Below are 16,977 nucleotides of genomic sequence, written 5' to 3'. Positions count from 1 at the left end.
CTGAATTTTCCAGAAGAGAAGTGATTAGTGTAGAAATCATGGAAAACAACTGGGGTGTGAAGCACTCCAGAGCTCCTGGTTGAAGGGAATATCCAGCAACTCTGGCTCTCAAAATGTAAATAGGAAACAGCCACAGAATCTTATCTGTACTTTGCAGCTAATGAAAACACTAGTCTCTCCTGGGAGCCAAGTCTTTGCTCTAATTTTAATGCATTTTCTTAGGTTTTCCTTAGCTGTGACTAATTTCTGCTGTCAGGTGTGCTTTTTTTTGAAGTTAAAAAGCATATCTGAAGTGCTACAACCTCTAGCCAGAATATTAAATAGCAAGTGTCCACATCTCAGAGCCTGTCAAGTGAGAGGATGGCACTCAGCTCCCCTCATGCTCTACTGAGCCATGGATACAACCAACCTCTGCTCCCATGGGAGCCTGGAGGGAATTCTTTCCAGGTGAAGTGTAGTGTGCTCTGCTGGCCCCTTGCACTGTTTGGGATGTGCACAAACAGCATTTGGACTGTCAAGCACAAAAATTTCACAGCTGGATCTTAACAACCTCCTAGAATGAGTCTAAATATCTATAATTACATATATTTAATTATAACTCTATTGTAACATATAACTTTAAAGACTTCGCCCACCTGCTTACTGTGGCTGTGTTCAAATCACGTATTAAACCTGGCCCTGCTGATTACACCACAAGGTACCCTTTAGCCAAGGGTCCAAGGCTTTAGGAGACCCTGGGGTCAGAACCTTGTCAGGAGGGCTGGGATGGCACTGAGCTGCTCCTAATTGCTGTTCAACTGCTGCTTCCTCTGGTTTAGCTGATCCCTGTGCTCAGTGATCTGGGGACAGAGAAACGAGAGGGCTGGAGAAACCAGCAAGCAGACTCCAGCCCCAGCTGGGCAGCTCACCCTCCATGGCAGGCATAATGTATAGGGTGGGCATCCCTTATGGTGTCAGTGACAGATGGAACAACAGGGTGTCCTGAGTTCAGGAGGGCAATTCAGGCCACCTGCTACCCATGACTGCTAGCCCATAGGGGCCAGGCTCTGCCAAGCCTGGCAAGAGGTATCTGAACTGTTTTTAGAAGTAAAGATGGTCTGGCAATGTGGTAAGATGCTTAAGTGTGCTGCCTTCTGAGAGTAATTTGGGACCAAGAAGGCTTTTCCCACCTGTGTGCTGGCAAAGACCAAAGTGGTCCTTTACTTCAGTAAACTAAAGAGAGTTTCAAGTGGGGTAGTCAGTGCGACCTAATGCTGTATGTTTGGATATGGGAGGGAAGACAGGGATTTGGACAAGGGCCAGAGATGAGATTGCACATGATTTACACTTAATGTCAGGCATGTGACTTGCTGCCCACAAGAGGAGGAGTTGTTTGCACATAACTGTGTCTGCATTGTCCCTGCAGCTGAGCAGAAACAAATGATTCTGCACTTGTCTGCAGACATTAACCCTGCAGAGCAGGGAGGGTTCCACCAGAGCTGGGTCTGCAGCAGCCAGTATGAACTCCTGGAAAAGCATAGGAAGGTGTGGATGTGTGTGGCACAATTAATATTGTGACAGTGAATGTTTTTCTACTGAAAATGTAGCCAAAGGAGGCTTCGCGCTGTCTCCAGAAAGTTGTCAGCCCTTCTCTCTGTGCCCCCTCAACAGAATTTATTTTCTCTAAGCAGGGAAATAAAAAGCAGATTTTGCAAATTTACCTGTCTATTCTTGCTTTTTTGCCACGGAGATCAGATAAAGACCTAGATGCTTCCTGAGTACAGCAACAGTATATGCAAACTGAGCAAAAAAATCCAGAGGAAAGGTTGCATTTGGATGTTCTGTGCTGCCTGGAAAGAGACCTGCACAGAGAGTGGAAAAGTTGTTATTTTTTACTGTCAGAGCATTTTCATTCTGTCTGATGACAGCTGTGCCTTCCTGTCTTTCTCTGATGCTGGCTGGAGTTTAATTCCTTATTTTCTGATTGGTTTCATATGGAGACTTGCAGAACTACGGCACCTGATGGATTTTCTCATCCTTTCTTCTCTTGCTAATAACATTTAAATCTGTTTTCAGTCAAATAAGACAGAAGGACAAAATCCTGAACAGAAGTTCATGCCATCTCTGTGAAAATAGGAAGACAGGTAGAAAAATAAAGCACCTGTAAGCAAAGCTACTGAAGTAATGGCTGGAAACTCATGCATCATCAGAGAATTCTGGGTGGGAAGGACATCTTGTAGGTGCTGCTATTCTGGGAAAACCTTCACTTGGTGATTTTGCTTGGGATGCAGTCAATCGGGGTACAAGGCTCCAGGAAACAAGGATTCACTGGTGCTGGTGCTCAAAAATTGCTTGTGCAAGTACATTACAGGTTTTACAGGTTGCTCCAAAGTCTTCTCTGCACAACTGGTTTGAAAAAACCTGGTGCACAGCCATGTCACTGCTTCCTTTTAGGAAAGGTCATCAGTGTGTCAACACCACATGCTACAAATGCAGACTCATCTTCGAAATAAATCACATACTACTTAACAGAACATCCAAATTTACCCCCTCAGCCTGAGGGTCTCAAAGCACTTTGATTCAAACCCACATCCAGACTGCACACCCTTGTGCCACACACTTCACTAAAGATGCTTTCAGTGCTACTTCTTCTCACACATGTTTGGCTCACACCTGTTGAACTCTAAACCTCATGGGACCAAATTTCATCTGTAGGTTATTCAGGTGTTCATCAAGTTCTGCTTCTTTATATGAGAAGTGGCCAGCACTGCAATCCTGTGGCATCACACAGAAATAAAATACCTCTCAAAGTGTCAACTAATTAATCCTCCTCGTTCACATCTGTAGTAGGCTGGGAAATATGGGATGATGGGTTTCAGCTTCCAGGGAGGTGGCCAGTGGAGTGAGGCTGTTGAAGCTGCTATAATAAATCACACCTATAACATCTAAAAATTTGTATATGTAATTTTAAATGAAGATTTGTTTATTATTGACTTTCTTGGATAGTGAAAAAGTGAACAAGAGGTTTGGCTTCTAAAGAATTTTCAGGTGTGTGTGTGTGCAAACTGGTTAGACTGGACAGAATTTGATTGAGGAAAGTGGAAAAGATCAGCATTTTTTGCATTAAGCTCCTCATATTTTCAGCCTGTTTGGTAACCAGGCAGTGGACAGACATTCCAGTCATTCTGCAGCAGACCTGGTTTACTTTTCTAGAGGCATTTGGGATATCTGAGCTTTTAAATGGTGAATATCACAGGAGTGCAAAATGCTCCAAGAGACACATTTCAAGCTTTGCAAGAACAAATATTTAAAACAATCAAATACCAAATGTCATCAGGTTTTCAGGCAAATCGAAGGCAAAAATGTATATTAACTCAGCAATTAACAATCCCAGCCAAGCCATGTTTGCCCCTGCTCCAGAACTTTGTGGATCCAGAGCTTTGTGAAAACAGGATGGGTCGTTGATGAGAATGGGCCTTTCATCCGAAGTGACTTCCTGAGAAGTCAGCGTTGTAGCTACAAACCCCTCTGGAATCAGAAATGCCTACAACCCTCTTTGAAAACATTGTCAAAAGTTTCTGTGTAAGATTCAGTAGAACCACTTCCCCTCCCTCCAGCTCTGTCAATACTGGCTGTCTGTGCAGGGTGTGATGGGATTGCACTGGGACAGCAAGGAAAGCCAGACTGGACATAGAGCATGAGCTTTAGACTCGGGTCAAGCTGGGGCATGTTGATCCTTCCTGGGCATCTGGAAAGCTCAGCAATCCCAAACGCAAGTATGGATGAGGTGTAGGTGACTACAGCATCTCGCAGCCCTGGATGATGGAAGATCTTCACAGCTTGGACTCGACTTGGAGGTCTTTTCCATCCTAAATGATTCTATGATTCTGTTCCCCTGACCTAAATGCTAAAATTTGCCAGGTCCGTTACAGGCGGGAGATGGTCTGAATACGGCTCCTAGTGGTTAAAGACACCCATGACACGTTTTAGATGAGCTTAGCTCATTTTCATAGGAGCTTTTGGAAAACTGGAGGAGTTACTCTTCCCCTTCCCTAGATTTACCCCTGGTAATCTTCCTTCCTTTTTTTAAATTTGATTTTTCATCCTTGCTAGAATGCCTGGAATTCCCCTTTAAGGAGAAGGATGACAACTGTGAGCAAAAGGATGCAGACACAGAAAGATGAACAGTGCCCTGACTCCCAGCTTTCACAGGATATTTTGAGCATTTTGCCTTTCCCTATCTGTCTCCTCATTTGTTCACTACTGTGCACGTTGCATGTTGGATTTCAGTCACAGAAAATGATCCCATTGTGACTGAAGCAATAAAAGTCTGAAATGAAAAGCTAATCCTGTCCCAAATTGCTTCTGAGGTATAAGACATGAAACAACAGATGGGTACAGTCACGGAGGGGAATTTAAGGCAATGGTGAAGCAATCCTGATGAGTGTGATAGGCAGCCAGTACAGGGCAGGAGCTGTTGCCAAGGCTTCTCTATTGTGGCAAAAGAAATTTTAATGAAGGATTTGAGAAAAGCTAATGAGAGAGCTCTGTAAATATTTTTGTAAGCCCAGAGCATGAAAGAAAGTGTGAAATTGATTGTTTGAACATCTAACAGTAACTAATTTGTGTAGTAAGTATGACACTCATGAATTCGTAATGGAGGTTATGAAGGTTAATTCATGAGCATGTCTAAGTGCCTTTAAATACCATTGAAGAGTGTTGTTAAATGAATCAGTCCAGGGAAAAGTCTTAGAATCATTTTAAAGAAAGGCAGCGTGACTTTAGACAGGCAGTGAGTGCAGAAATTGGAAGCTGCCAGGCCATAACCTTCTGATATCAGCAGAGGAGGTCATTAAAATGAAAATTGCCAAAGGGATTTTTTAGCGATTGCAGCTTCTGCCATATCAGATTGGGTTTTATTTTCATTTTCAGTGGCTAAAATACTGATGGTGGCTGCTCTGACTTCAGCACAGTGTGTGTTGATTTCGGGAAGTAAAAAACATTTCACTGGGGGCGAGAAAACTCCTTATGTGTGTTGGCATGGGGAGAACTAAAATACACAGCAAGACTTTGAGCCAGCACGTTCCTGTCGAAGCAGTTAGCCCATCTCAGCACAAGTGGGGAACTGTAATGAAGGAAGCATCATGGCTAACCCCACATAAAATTTGATCTTGAAACTATTCTTTGGAACAGAAAATAACTTCTAAAGTAAAAAGAACTCCAACTTTTAATCTCACAAAGCTCCTCAGAGGCAATTCCTGACACAGCCCACTGACCCTGAACACTCTTTGCAGTCTGCAGTGAAGACAACTGGGAGAACCACTCTGAAAAAGGCTTTGTATGAAGTTACAGTTATTTGTGATATGCAACAGCAGCTAAAGTGTATTTCCTGAAAAACAGATCCTCTGGGCTTGTATCCTTTTGAACTACTGCAAAGATTTTATCTATTACAATTTTGTAAACTTACGATATTTTCTCTGTCCTAGTTTAAAGAGTTGAATTTGAGGTTGTCATATCTGATCTCTCTCAAGAAGCCTTTAGAAAGATCTTTCTAATGTGATTTGGATGAGATGATTCAGGCCTGAGCAAATGTGACCCCTCTGTGCCCTGTTCCTGCCTAGATAGAAGCAGTCGCCTGCAGCTGTGTCCGTCTTGCCCTCAAAGGGTTTTTAAAGTGCCACTTGACACACTGAATGTATTTGAATGAATATTTTCTGTCATTATCAATTGAAGTGAGTCCTGCCTTCTCCTCATGACCTTCAGAGCTGGAGCCTGTAGAAGAACAGCATTGTTCCTCTTTCAGACAATTATGTGTCTGATCACCCTATACCAAAAAGGAAGTTTATGACATGGGAAGTATTTCCCTGTCCTTGAGGGAGGTGGTGGTCTAGATGATCTGTGTAGACTGATGTTAAACTAATTTAACAAGTCCTGAGCTCTAGTTTCAGGTAAGCTCAGACAGCAGCTCACTCTGTGGCTGTGGACACACGTGTTGGGGTATTTTATTAAGTCAAATTTTTTAAGTCTCTGTGAAACCTAAAATAGGATTGTTGAGTCTCAGTGAAAATCAAACAGACAGTTTTCCTGGGGAATCTGGAACTAGGCCTACCAAAAGTTAAGTGGCTGTGGACAAAAGGAGCTGGGGTTTTCTCAGCTGGAAGACACTGCACACAAAAAGGAAAATAAAAGGAGTACTTTGTGGTGGGGGAAACCCCAAGCTCAGTTATAGGAAACAGTTCACTCCAAATAGGTCCTTCGGGGAAGACAGGATTTTGATTTTACACAGTGGCAGGAACAAATAATTATAGCTTTTTCTCCTCTGTTATCAGCAGCGGAAGAGAAGGGATGGGAAGTCCACAGTTCACCAGCATTTTATCTGACTTCTGTTTTTCAGAGAAAGGGTAAGTAATTTTTCCCAAAGCTTCCTGAGAGGTGTCTTTGGCTGCCAAGAAGCTGTGATGGCCATACACATCCAATTTATATTGAATACAACCACAGAGATACAGCATTGCTGAAAATGTCTATTAAGCTACTCCAAACTCAATATATAAAAACATAGTCAAAATGAGTAGCTACTTCTGAAATTCCTTGCTTCCATTTGGGATGTTCTTATATTCCAAAGAAAGAATGAAAGAAGGAAGTATGCTCTTCATCTGCACCCGAAAGAAGTCCTTGTTTATTAAATTTGAAGATCAGGAGTTGAATAAAATACAACAGAGGTAATTACCTCTGTATACATCCAGTTCAGCCTCTCACCTATCCCGTTCACAATGTTTGTTTGCTTTGAACAGATGGAGCAAGGTAAATAAGCTGGTTAAAAATAAATCCCGTGGAGCTTCTGTACCTGCTTTTTCTGCACAGAGGTGAAACAAAGGAGGAGGGAGTTCAGGTCCTGAATGTCAAGGCATGATGGCAGCCGGCACTGTTGGCCTGACAGAGAAGAAAGCAGTGCACTGATTTCCCCATGTGGTCTTACAGAGGTCGGTCATGGGGAAGAGAGGTGCAGATACAAATATTTTATTTATAAACCAGAGGAACCAAATAACAGCATTACTGTGCATCACACAGAAAATGCTGCTGGAACTATTCAACACAAGTGGGCTGGCAGGGAAGGGAAATCCATCGTGTTGGTTTTTTTTCATCTGAATTATAAACTTGGGACTAATCTTTCAGGCAGAGTCATTTGCCACCCTTAGTAATTGATATCAGTCAATAAAAAGCTGAAAAACCCCTCCATATCACCTTCTTAATCATTTCAATGACAGTCTAAGCAGTGAACGTGCAGATGACATCGAGTGTGGGATTTTTTTGCATCAGTTGTAACTGGAAAGATGCAGACATGCAAATGCTTCTTGAGAAATTTGCAACTTCCCATATGTATTTATTAGTCATTCTTGTGTTTCTGTACTCTTATTACAACAATTAATCTGAGGTTTATCACATCAGTCTTAAGGTACCAGCTGAAATACCTAAGCCGAAATCCAGTGTAAGCTCCTTCTGTTCTCAGTGGTGTTCTTTCTCACCATCCATCTGAACCCTGGTCTAAGTTTCTTCCTTGTTACGAGCAGGAAATACACTTTCAAAAGCAATTGATCATCTTTATATACTATGTCCTATATCCTTATACAGATATAGATAATCTATCTATCTTATATAGAGATAATGCTTATATCCTGTAAGCAGTATCTACAGGCCTGAAGCATGACGGGCTGGAAGGAAGACTTGCTGTGGCCTGCTAACATAAAAAATTAGTGGCAGTGATGCTCTCTGTATTCCCAAGACAGCCAAAAAATCACTGAGAGAGGTTTTGCAATGACATCAGCTAGTTCTTGGAGGATTCTAGAATGAATCCCATCAGGCCTTATAGATTTGTAGGGATCCAGCTGGAGCAGCAGATCCTGTACAATTTCAGGGTCTGGGAGTTCATTCTCACAGCCATAGTCCTCCAGCTGAGACTCCCTTGGTCTGTCATCCATGCTGAAGACAGAGGCAAAGAAAGCATTAAATACTTCTGCCTTATCTCTGTTCCTGTTTGTGAGGTGACCATCCTCATCCTGTAACAGGCCAATGACATTTCTATACTGCCTATTGCCATTGATGTATTTGAAGAAATTCTTATAATTATCTCCCACATATCTGGCAACTTCAACTTCCAGCTGAGCTTTGGCCACAGGAATTTTCTCCCTTACAGTCGGAAGCAGCATCTTGAAATTCTTCCCATGTCACTTGACCTTGCTTCCAACTGGGCATACACCTTCTTTTTTTGCCTTATTTCCAAGAGAAGATTCCTATTCACCCAAGCTGGCCTTCTGCCTTGCCTGCTTGACTTCTGACATTTGGGAATTGTTGCTCATGTGCCCTTAGGAGGTGCTGTTTAAAAACTGAGCAGTGCTGATGGACCCCAGCAGTTGCTTGGGAAGTTCGGTATCTGCTGTTCGGTATCGGGTTTGACCTTGGCTGGCTGACAGACCCCACCCAGCTGCTTTCCCTCCATCTCAAGAGGATGGGGGGGAGGAATGAGACGGAAAAGCTCAAGATGAAGATAAAGGTCATGATAAAGACAGAGACATCCCTTCTCAGTTACCATCATGGGCAAGACAGACTTGGAGTAAACTAATTTGATTTTTCGCCAGTTAAAAATAAGCTGGATAGTGAGGAAAAAAGATAAAACTAAAAACACTTTTCTCCCACTCCCTCCTATTTCCCAGACTCAACTTCGCTTCTTCCTTCCCAGCTCTTCTACCTCCCCCCTCTCCTTTCAATGCAGGGGAATGGGATTAGGAGTTGTGGTCAGTCCATAACACTTCCTCTCTGCTGCTCCTTCCTCCTCATGCTCTTTCCCTGCTGCAGCGTGCAGTCCCTCACACAGGATATGGCCCTTCACAAACTCCTCCGGGGTGGGTCCTTCCCATGGGCTGTAGCTCTTCAAGAACTGCTCCAGTGTGTGTCTTTTTCATGGGATACAATCCTTCAGGAACAGATGGTTCCAACATGGGTCCCCCACAGGGTACAGGTCCTGCCAGAAACCATTCTCCTGAACAGGTTCCTCTCCCCAGGCTGCAGAGTCCTCTAGTGTGGACTCTCCATGGGTTGTAGGTTCCTTCAGGGCACATCCACCTGCTCCAGTGGGGTTCTCTATGGGCTGCAGGGGGAAAATCTTCATCACCATGGTCTTCTCCATGGACTGCTGACTCTGAAGCAGGGGCAGCCCCTGGACTCTTCTCTCAGAGACCACTCCTGTGGTCCCTCCACTCACAACACCTGGACATGGACACCCAATGAACCTGCTCTTATAAAATGTAGGATCAAAGAAAAACTCCAGTTGGAAGAGATCTCTGGAGGTCTCTAGCCCAATCCCCTTCTTGAATCAAGGCTAACATGGAAATCAGATTAGGTTGTCCAGGAATGTGAATTTCACCACCTCTCTTTATCAATTAGAAGAAATTAGGACAGGATGGATAGATGATTGCAGGAGAGGAGACTAGGACCTACTTGCAATTCAGACTTAACCATTAGTGAGGGTGGCTGAATGTCCTGAAATTAGTTCTGTGAAGAGAACTCAATGTTGGCATCCCAACAGTTTGCAGTGGGAAGTGTTCACATGACAGCAATCATGTTACAGGTACCACTAACTGCTCCCATTCACCCTTTGGGGCAGAATATGAAATGAGGGTAAGCAAGGGTGGAGAGAAAACATTCCCTAGGGCAAAGACTTCAAGTTTATATTGAATTTAGCAGTCTGGATCCAGATGGCTTTAGGTACCACTGGAGTACAAGTACTAATGACTTCTGTGGGAACCATTTTGAGCTCCATTGCCAAAGGTAAGGGCCAGGCAGTCTATAAACTCTGTTTAATTGAAAAACCTGATGACCTCAGCCTCCTTCCTGACCTTTTGTTTTCACAGAAACCTGGCACATTCCCCTGCTGCAAATTAGAAAATGTCTGGTACATGACAAAAGGAAAAATGATTCATTGGGCATTTCCATTTCAGTGGTGCTACAGCCACAGGGTGAAAGCAACATGAACAAATGTTAAGCACTGAAACCAGAGGATACCAATAAACCCCCTGTTTTTCAGGCATAGACAGTTCAGGATTGCTGTGGTCACAGGCAATCTGGACCCTGCCATCCTAAGGTGTGAGAGCAGATGCCTGACTGAGATTAAGCAGGGAAACGGGATGAAGAGGTGAAGGAGAGGACCTGAGGTAGAAAACTCATGGGAAAGCTGTGAAGAGCTGGGCATGCTCTTTCTGCAGTGAACAGAATGGGAAAGCAGAGGTCAGTAGCTGTTGCTTATGCACTGACAACCTCATGAACCTGCTCCTTTTTCCTTGCTGGGTAAGCACAGCTTTCCAGAGCTCTGCCACAGACTACAGAGGTAGCCATGGATGTTCTGTTATCCCAGAGTTGGCATGTGTTGGAGTTGGCTTTGCTGCCTGAAATGAGACAGGTAGTGAAAGATAATAAGGAGCAAACACTGCCTGATGATGTAACTGAGATGCAGTCAGAATTAATATGGAAGCAAGGACACAAACTCTGCATATTTATGCAATCGCTTGTCTGGAGGACATGGCTGTTATATTTAAGTTCTGATATTTATTTTAACTTAGCAGAACCAAACGCCATCTGTACTCAGAGAATAAAGGCAAAACAAATCCATGCTGCTTGGCTGTGGGTTCTGTGAGCTCTTTGGAGAGAAGACTGGGGCTGGAGGGCACCAAGCATCCAGGGTGTTACAAGCCCAAAGGGGTATTTAGGTGTTAGGAAAAATAAATTCAATAGTTGGCTCAGTGCTGAATTAAAAATTCCACTTAGTGCCAAAGCTTTAGTGCTGTTTATGTTTAAGGTTTGCTTTTTGGCTGAGCTGAAAAACAGAAGGCTTGGCTGTTGTTATTTGACAAGATTTAGAAAGGTCCAGATCACTTGGAAACTCGAGTGTTGCTTTCTCCCAAATAAAATTTACTGCTTTTTAAAGACGTTAATTTTGAAATAAACGCAGCCTTTATAGCATATTGTAACTACACACAGCAGCACAGTGGCCTGCAGCACTTTTCTTGGCACTGCTTTATTAATAACCTCTTTGATTCCTTCCTGCTTAACTGATTGATCTTGTTACAGTATCTCTAAAGACTTCCATATTGAGATTCAGGTTTTGCTTCACAAGAGACTTAATGTTTCTGGACAGTATGTAAATAAATTACCTTCTTTCCTTTGAAATCTTTATCATAATTACATGATTTGCAGAGGCAATCATGCATGTCATTATGAAGAGGTGATCGTATCTTGTTCAAGTCAGTCAGCTCTCTGGTGCTGCAATATACTGGCAGCAAATCGCTGTAAGAAAGCTTCTGTGAAAAATCTTCTTAAACCTGGGAGAAAACCCAGGGAAATATGAATTATAGAAGAGGCTTGGCAGGAAAATCTGTTCATAGATTCATTTATGAACTCGGCTAATGTGCTTTCTCAATTAAACAATGTTGCTTTCGTGTAACTGCAGCCAAAGCAAGACACAAGGAATTTTGTTGAACCAGCTTTTACAAGCAGCGTGTACTCTGGTCATCAAAGACACATGGATTCTATCAGTGTACGATCACTTTTTCACCTCTGAGCAACTTAACCTGCCCAAAGAAAGGTCTGAAAGGAAACGCCTCACATGGTTGTGCAGAACTACACATTCCTAACATGCTTTGAAAATCACCTCTCCTTCGGTGCAACAGGGACGGCGCAGAACGCAGAACGAGGTATTTCCCAATTTATATTACCATCCCGTCCAGCCATGTTCGGTGAAGGGGCCAAAATGCAGCCTGCTGAGAGATGTAAACCAGCTTCCCTCTAAAACAATGGAGAACTTCAACAAGGAGATGTCAGAAAGCAGTCGGTTATTGTGCTGCTTCCGCAGCCTTGGATCGGTGCCTTGCTCTGCAGGGTAACTGCTCCACACTCGGAGAAACGCCTCCCGCCCTCGGGCATTCCCAGTCTCAGGTTGCAGTGCGATAATGAGTTGCGTGGGCTTGATCCTGAGGAAAAAAAATGAGGAGCTGAAGGCTTAGTTTTAGAAAAGATGCAGCAAGTGAAGTTGCCGATTAAAAAAATATAGTTAAGAACAGAACTAATAAGAAAACGTTGTTGTTTAAGCCTTCAGTCTGCATAACAGGAGAACTCAAAAGAACCTCTCTGTTTTAGCCAAGACTTAAAAGTAACTACTATTCTCTGTGGAAGTACTAATAAATTTGTTTCCAGCTCAAGCTTAGGCTATATCTATTTTTAGTTTTTCACACAAATGTACTGAATACAAACTCTGAAAATTCTCTCTGTATTTTATATTACATCCTTTACCCTCAGTAGGTGAACCGTTTATTTATTACAGACAATACTATGGAAGCTGTGAGCAGTGTTTTCTGAGTCACTGCTTCTCTTAATAGGAAGCTTTCCCAAATCACATGACAAACTCCTTTTCCACTCCAATAATTACCTTTTCCTTCGTAACAACTCTTGATAAAAGAACTCTTTTTTTTTTTTTTTTTCACAGTCACCATGAGCACTCCTGTAACATTATAACAGTACTTGGCAGCTGACCAAACTGGACTCCTGGTGTTGTGTGAGCTCTGCAAACACAGAAAACTTAGAGCCACCCTTCAGAAGGATCATCTTGCACTAGGAAGGCCAGATGTCATAAATGGTTTGCTCTTTCTGGCACTTGAAAATCAGACATAAGGTTAATCTTTGTAGAATACGAACCCACTTTTATAATTTCTGGTCATTTCCATTTATGTCAGGTTATGTTACTTCCCCAAGCTGAAAAGTTATATTTTGGTGGGTTTCTCCTACTTGAAGATTTGAGATGAATCAATCCTGAAAAATTCTCCAAACACCAAAGAACAATAATTGAAATAAGGAAAGACAACATTAGATTCAGCTGTGCCAGAAAAGAAAGCCTAAATTGCTCTAAAAACTATTTCTTAAAATATCTTTGATGAATAATTCACCTTGTAGGTGTGATATTCTCTTTGCTCTTCAACTAACTGGATGCCCTCCAGAAAACTGAAACAGCCATTATGGAGGAATAAATAAGAACCATAGAAAGCAAAACAGTGGGGGCACGCTGTCAAAATTAAATTTTCCAACCCAAAATTTGGTAATTTTTTTAACATTAGGAGAAGTGCAATATGGAAAACAAGCACAGACTGTTGGGTGGTGTTTGTATAAGTGCCCTTTTCTCTATATAATCAGCTGTACAGGATCCTCCTTGGCCTGCCCTCACAGCAGAAGCTGGCCATGATTAAATAGGAGTTAATGATTTATGAGGTTATTTTCTGTCCAGTTTCAGTCATACATGACACAGCAACACGTGCCTAATTACTGTATTTGAGATGCCAGGCAATGTTTAAATACACTCCTTTTATAGTGCAATAGCAGTACACCTAAAAGTAAATGATATGTTTAGCCATGCAAATGGTTGAACTTTGTTCTCTGTCTGCTGCACTGCTAAATCTCTAAGGGCTCTTGGATGCAAATAAAGCAATATGGGTTTAATTAATTATAGAATCACAGGCAAGTGTTGTTTAGAAGGGACCTTTGGAGGTCTCTAGTCCTAGTCTTTGCTCAAAGCAGCAACAACTTCAAAGTTAAATCCGGTTGCCCTGCTCCTCATCCAGCCAAGTTTTTTAAAAACCTCCAAAGGAGATCACATTGGCTCCCTGGAGAACCTGCTCAAGTGCTTAATCACTCTCAGGGGGAAAATCTTTTTCCTTGTAATCAATCAGAACATCCCCTGTTGCAACTTTCAAGTGTTGCCTCTTGTGCTCTCACTGTGTGCCCTGAGAAGAGTTTGTGTTGCTCCTCTTTACAAACCCTTTTCAGGTGGATGACAGTTGGATCCCAGCTTGGATACAAGGATGGGGGGGTTGTTCTGTGTCTTCTGTGCTTACAAATGGTTTTCATGAGGTTTTGCTGCACAATGTAACAGTGCCTGCTGGGGAATGAGGAGCACCAGCATGGAATGCTGACAGGTCAGGATGGTCTCATGTTATCTGCAGCCCTACTGGCTCATGCCCATGGATTCTCTACATTAGGCTGCTCCAAAGGATACTCTCTCTATGCTGCTTTTTTGTGGTTCTTCTTTATGCATTTTTTATTCTGGAGATAAACAGAGGTCATTTGGAAGATGGTTATTTTATGTGGTATTCTGGCTGGATCCAGGCCTGGATTAATCTTCTTCAACAGCCTTGTAATGTGAATATTTGAAAATGAACAACCTTTTCATATATAAACAGATCCCAGCTTAGAGAATATTGTTTCTTATATAAAAAAGCTTTTTTTTTTTTACGTACGCTGTTTTTCATAAAGAGAGTGATGTAGGGGCAGCTATAAAAAGATCAAGAGGGAAAGTTTTTGTCTTTTAATTAGTATTTCACTAAGCTAAAATGAGGAATGAAGTTTACTATACTGTGCTTTTATTGAGCTATGAACTTATGATAGATCTTTTCTGAATACAGTGGAGCATCCTAAGAGAGTGTTCAGATTCCAGGGAGAAAACCAAGCATACTTTATTAAATTAAGAAAAAAAAAAGCAGTTCATAGTTATGGATGATGATATCTGTGCTGATGTATTTTAAGGTTTCTTACAGTGATGTTTACAAGAAGCTATTACACAAAACCTGTTCTATCTGAAATTTTATTTTCTGCATCTGACTGTCCATCTTTGTGCAATAACTGCCCTCTCCTCTCTCTTGTCCCATCACTTCATGAATTCTGAATCTGCATTTCTTTTACAGCAACGCTGTAAAAGAACAAATGTTATGAAATCTTAATGCTGCTATAAAAAGCAGCTGCAAAATCTCTTTGACTGCCTGAGATTGTGCCAGATGGTAAATAATTGGAAGTATAATAAATGTCATGTTAAGCCAGCCAGATTTGAGGGGCATGTTATGCATCCCACATAAATAAAACACTGCTAAAACTGCCCCTAGAGTGATGAGATGCAGGAATAAGCTCTTCTGTAGCCTCAGGAATATCTCACAGCTTCTACAATGCAAAGTGTTTCTAATATTCGGAGCACTCACATTAGTCTGGTTCTTTGCCAAGACCTGACAGCTCAGTGTTGCTACATTTCTCTAGATGCAGGGGCTGTGATAAAGCTAATCTCTCTTTTTTTTCCTCCTAGGATTTTCAACATACTATTTTTTTCTCTGGAAAATAAAACTACAGCCAGCCTTCTTATCAGAAATACAGAGATGATGAGGAATAAGTGTTGCTTTGACACTCAAAGCTATTTCCTTGGGAATCAGTTATCCCATCACAGAAAAATTGTGTTCAATTGAAAGGTCATTGACTGTACAACTGGCTGGGGATTGCCCCTACTTTGTTGGCTGTAATTCTAACATTTTGTTCCCTTCACACACAAATTTTTAACCCTCTCGCTGTGTTTGTACACAGAGACCCTGAGAATGACAGAATCATCCAGGTTGGAAAGGATCTTGGGAGATCTCTCGTCCAACCTCCCGCACAAAGGATGTTCAAGCTTCGTGTTCAAGGAGAACACAAATTCCATATGCTGACATGTTAAATGCTGGTGTTTAATAGGTGTATTTTTAAAGAGATACATGATAAATGACAGTTAATGTTGCAGAAAATTTGTATCCTGTAATACCTTAAATGGTGTCAGCACAAACCAGACAAGCCAAGTGAAAAAGAAAGAAGATGCAAATGAAACTGTTAATAGACACAGATATCCCTGAACTGTCCTCCTCCCCCTCTGACATGTTTATGCTCAACCTGGTGACCTTTCATGGAATAATTTTGGGGCCAAACCTGCAACAATAAAGAATTCTCGTAGTAGGTTTTTGTAGCATTATTAAGAGTGGGAATAAATTCCTGAGACACACTGAGAGAGGAATTTTAAGTCTGTGCAGGGCCCTAATTTGAAAATCGTTATTTGATTTGCATAGTCAGTGGTTGCTTGGTTGCTAATATCAGTATAATTTTAGAAGGTGAAGTGTCCTGAATGAAAGAAATGTTATGTCTGTCAGCAAAGATCTTTCTCTGCAGATTCACAGAACTCTCCTACTTCATTATTCTGGAAGACGGAATATGAAATAAGAAATGCTGAAGTTGGAGAGAATATGTCAAACTGACTCCCTGAGTTTTGTTCAAAATAAATCCTCCTCCCTGTGAATGACCTTGATGACAAGAACTGCGCTTAGAGACAAGGGGTTTAAAATCCTGAGTTGTGGTGCTTTTTCATTGACTTCCAAACAGCAAAGAGTTGTCTGATACGTGTTAGAGCAACACAGTTCACGCTGTATGTCCTGTCTTCTCTTTGGCTGGAGCACACCATTCTTACCAGACAGAATAAAGACTTCTCTATGCAGTCTTGCTTAGCACAGACACAGAAATCAGAATCATAGAATAGTTCGGGTTGGAAGTGACCTTTAAAAGTCACCCTGCAATGAGCAGGGACATCTTCAACCAGATCAGGTTGCTCAGAGCCCTGTCCAACCTGAACTTAATGTTTCCAGGGATGGGGCATCCACCACCTCTGTGGGCAATGTACAGTTCTGTGAGCCAGGCAGTGGAAGGAAGCAGTGCTCTGAGTTTCAGTTCTCACCTGCAAATACTGCTGTGCCACAGCCTTAATCATAAGCCAAAGACACACTATGTAACTGAGCAGCAGCATCAATAAACCTGCAGAACACAAGTGATGTCTATATCCAGCTTCAAAAGGAAAATTCCTGCAGTCCTTACACCCATCATGGTGAAACTCTGTGAGAGTTCATGTACAAGCCCTGAGTTGGCCTGTGTTTAGTTCTCAGCTCTGTTTGGAAGGGTGCACAAGCAGGAGTGAAAATTAGCCCTCTTCATGTTTTTCTCCAGCTGTCCTGTCTTATTTATCTCTGTGTGTGTGTGTGTGTGTGGAATCTTTCTTTAGTCTTCCAGTTTTGGCCAACATACCTGTAGAAGCCCTTACTATTCTTCACAGTCTTTGACAAATTCAGCTTT

The 16,977-nt window shown here is 42.1% G+C and overlaps 1 long non-coding RNA gene across 1 annotated transcript in view; it reads right to left on the bottom strand.

Annotated features, from left to right (window-relative positions):
- The window catches only part of LOC135408803 (uncharacterized), a 35,751-nt gene extending 28,128 nt beyond the window's left edge, over positions 1-7,623 (bottom strand). Inside the window, exons 1-2 of the long non-coding RNA XR_010427864.1 lie at positions 1,701-7,623; positions 636-839 (exon numbers count right to left, since the gene is read on the bottom strand). This is a non-coding gene — a long non-coding RNA (uncharacterized LOC135408803). The remainder of the gene's footprint in view (positions 1-635; positions 840-1,700) is intronic.
- Positions 7,624-16,977: the final 9,354 nt, after the last annotated feature.

This window comes from Pseudopipra pipra, chromosome 1 (assembly GCF_036250125.1).
Source record: "Pseudopipra pipra isolate bDixPip1 chromosome 1, bDixPip1.hap1, whole genome shotgun sequence".
In the NCBI taxonomy this organism is placed as follows: Eukaryota; Metazoa; Chordata; class Aves; order Passeriformes; family Pipridae; genus Pseudopipra; species Pseudopipra pipra.
This window is presented reverse-complemented; position numbering and strand designations above follow the sequence as displayed.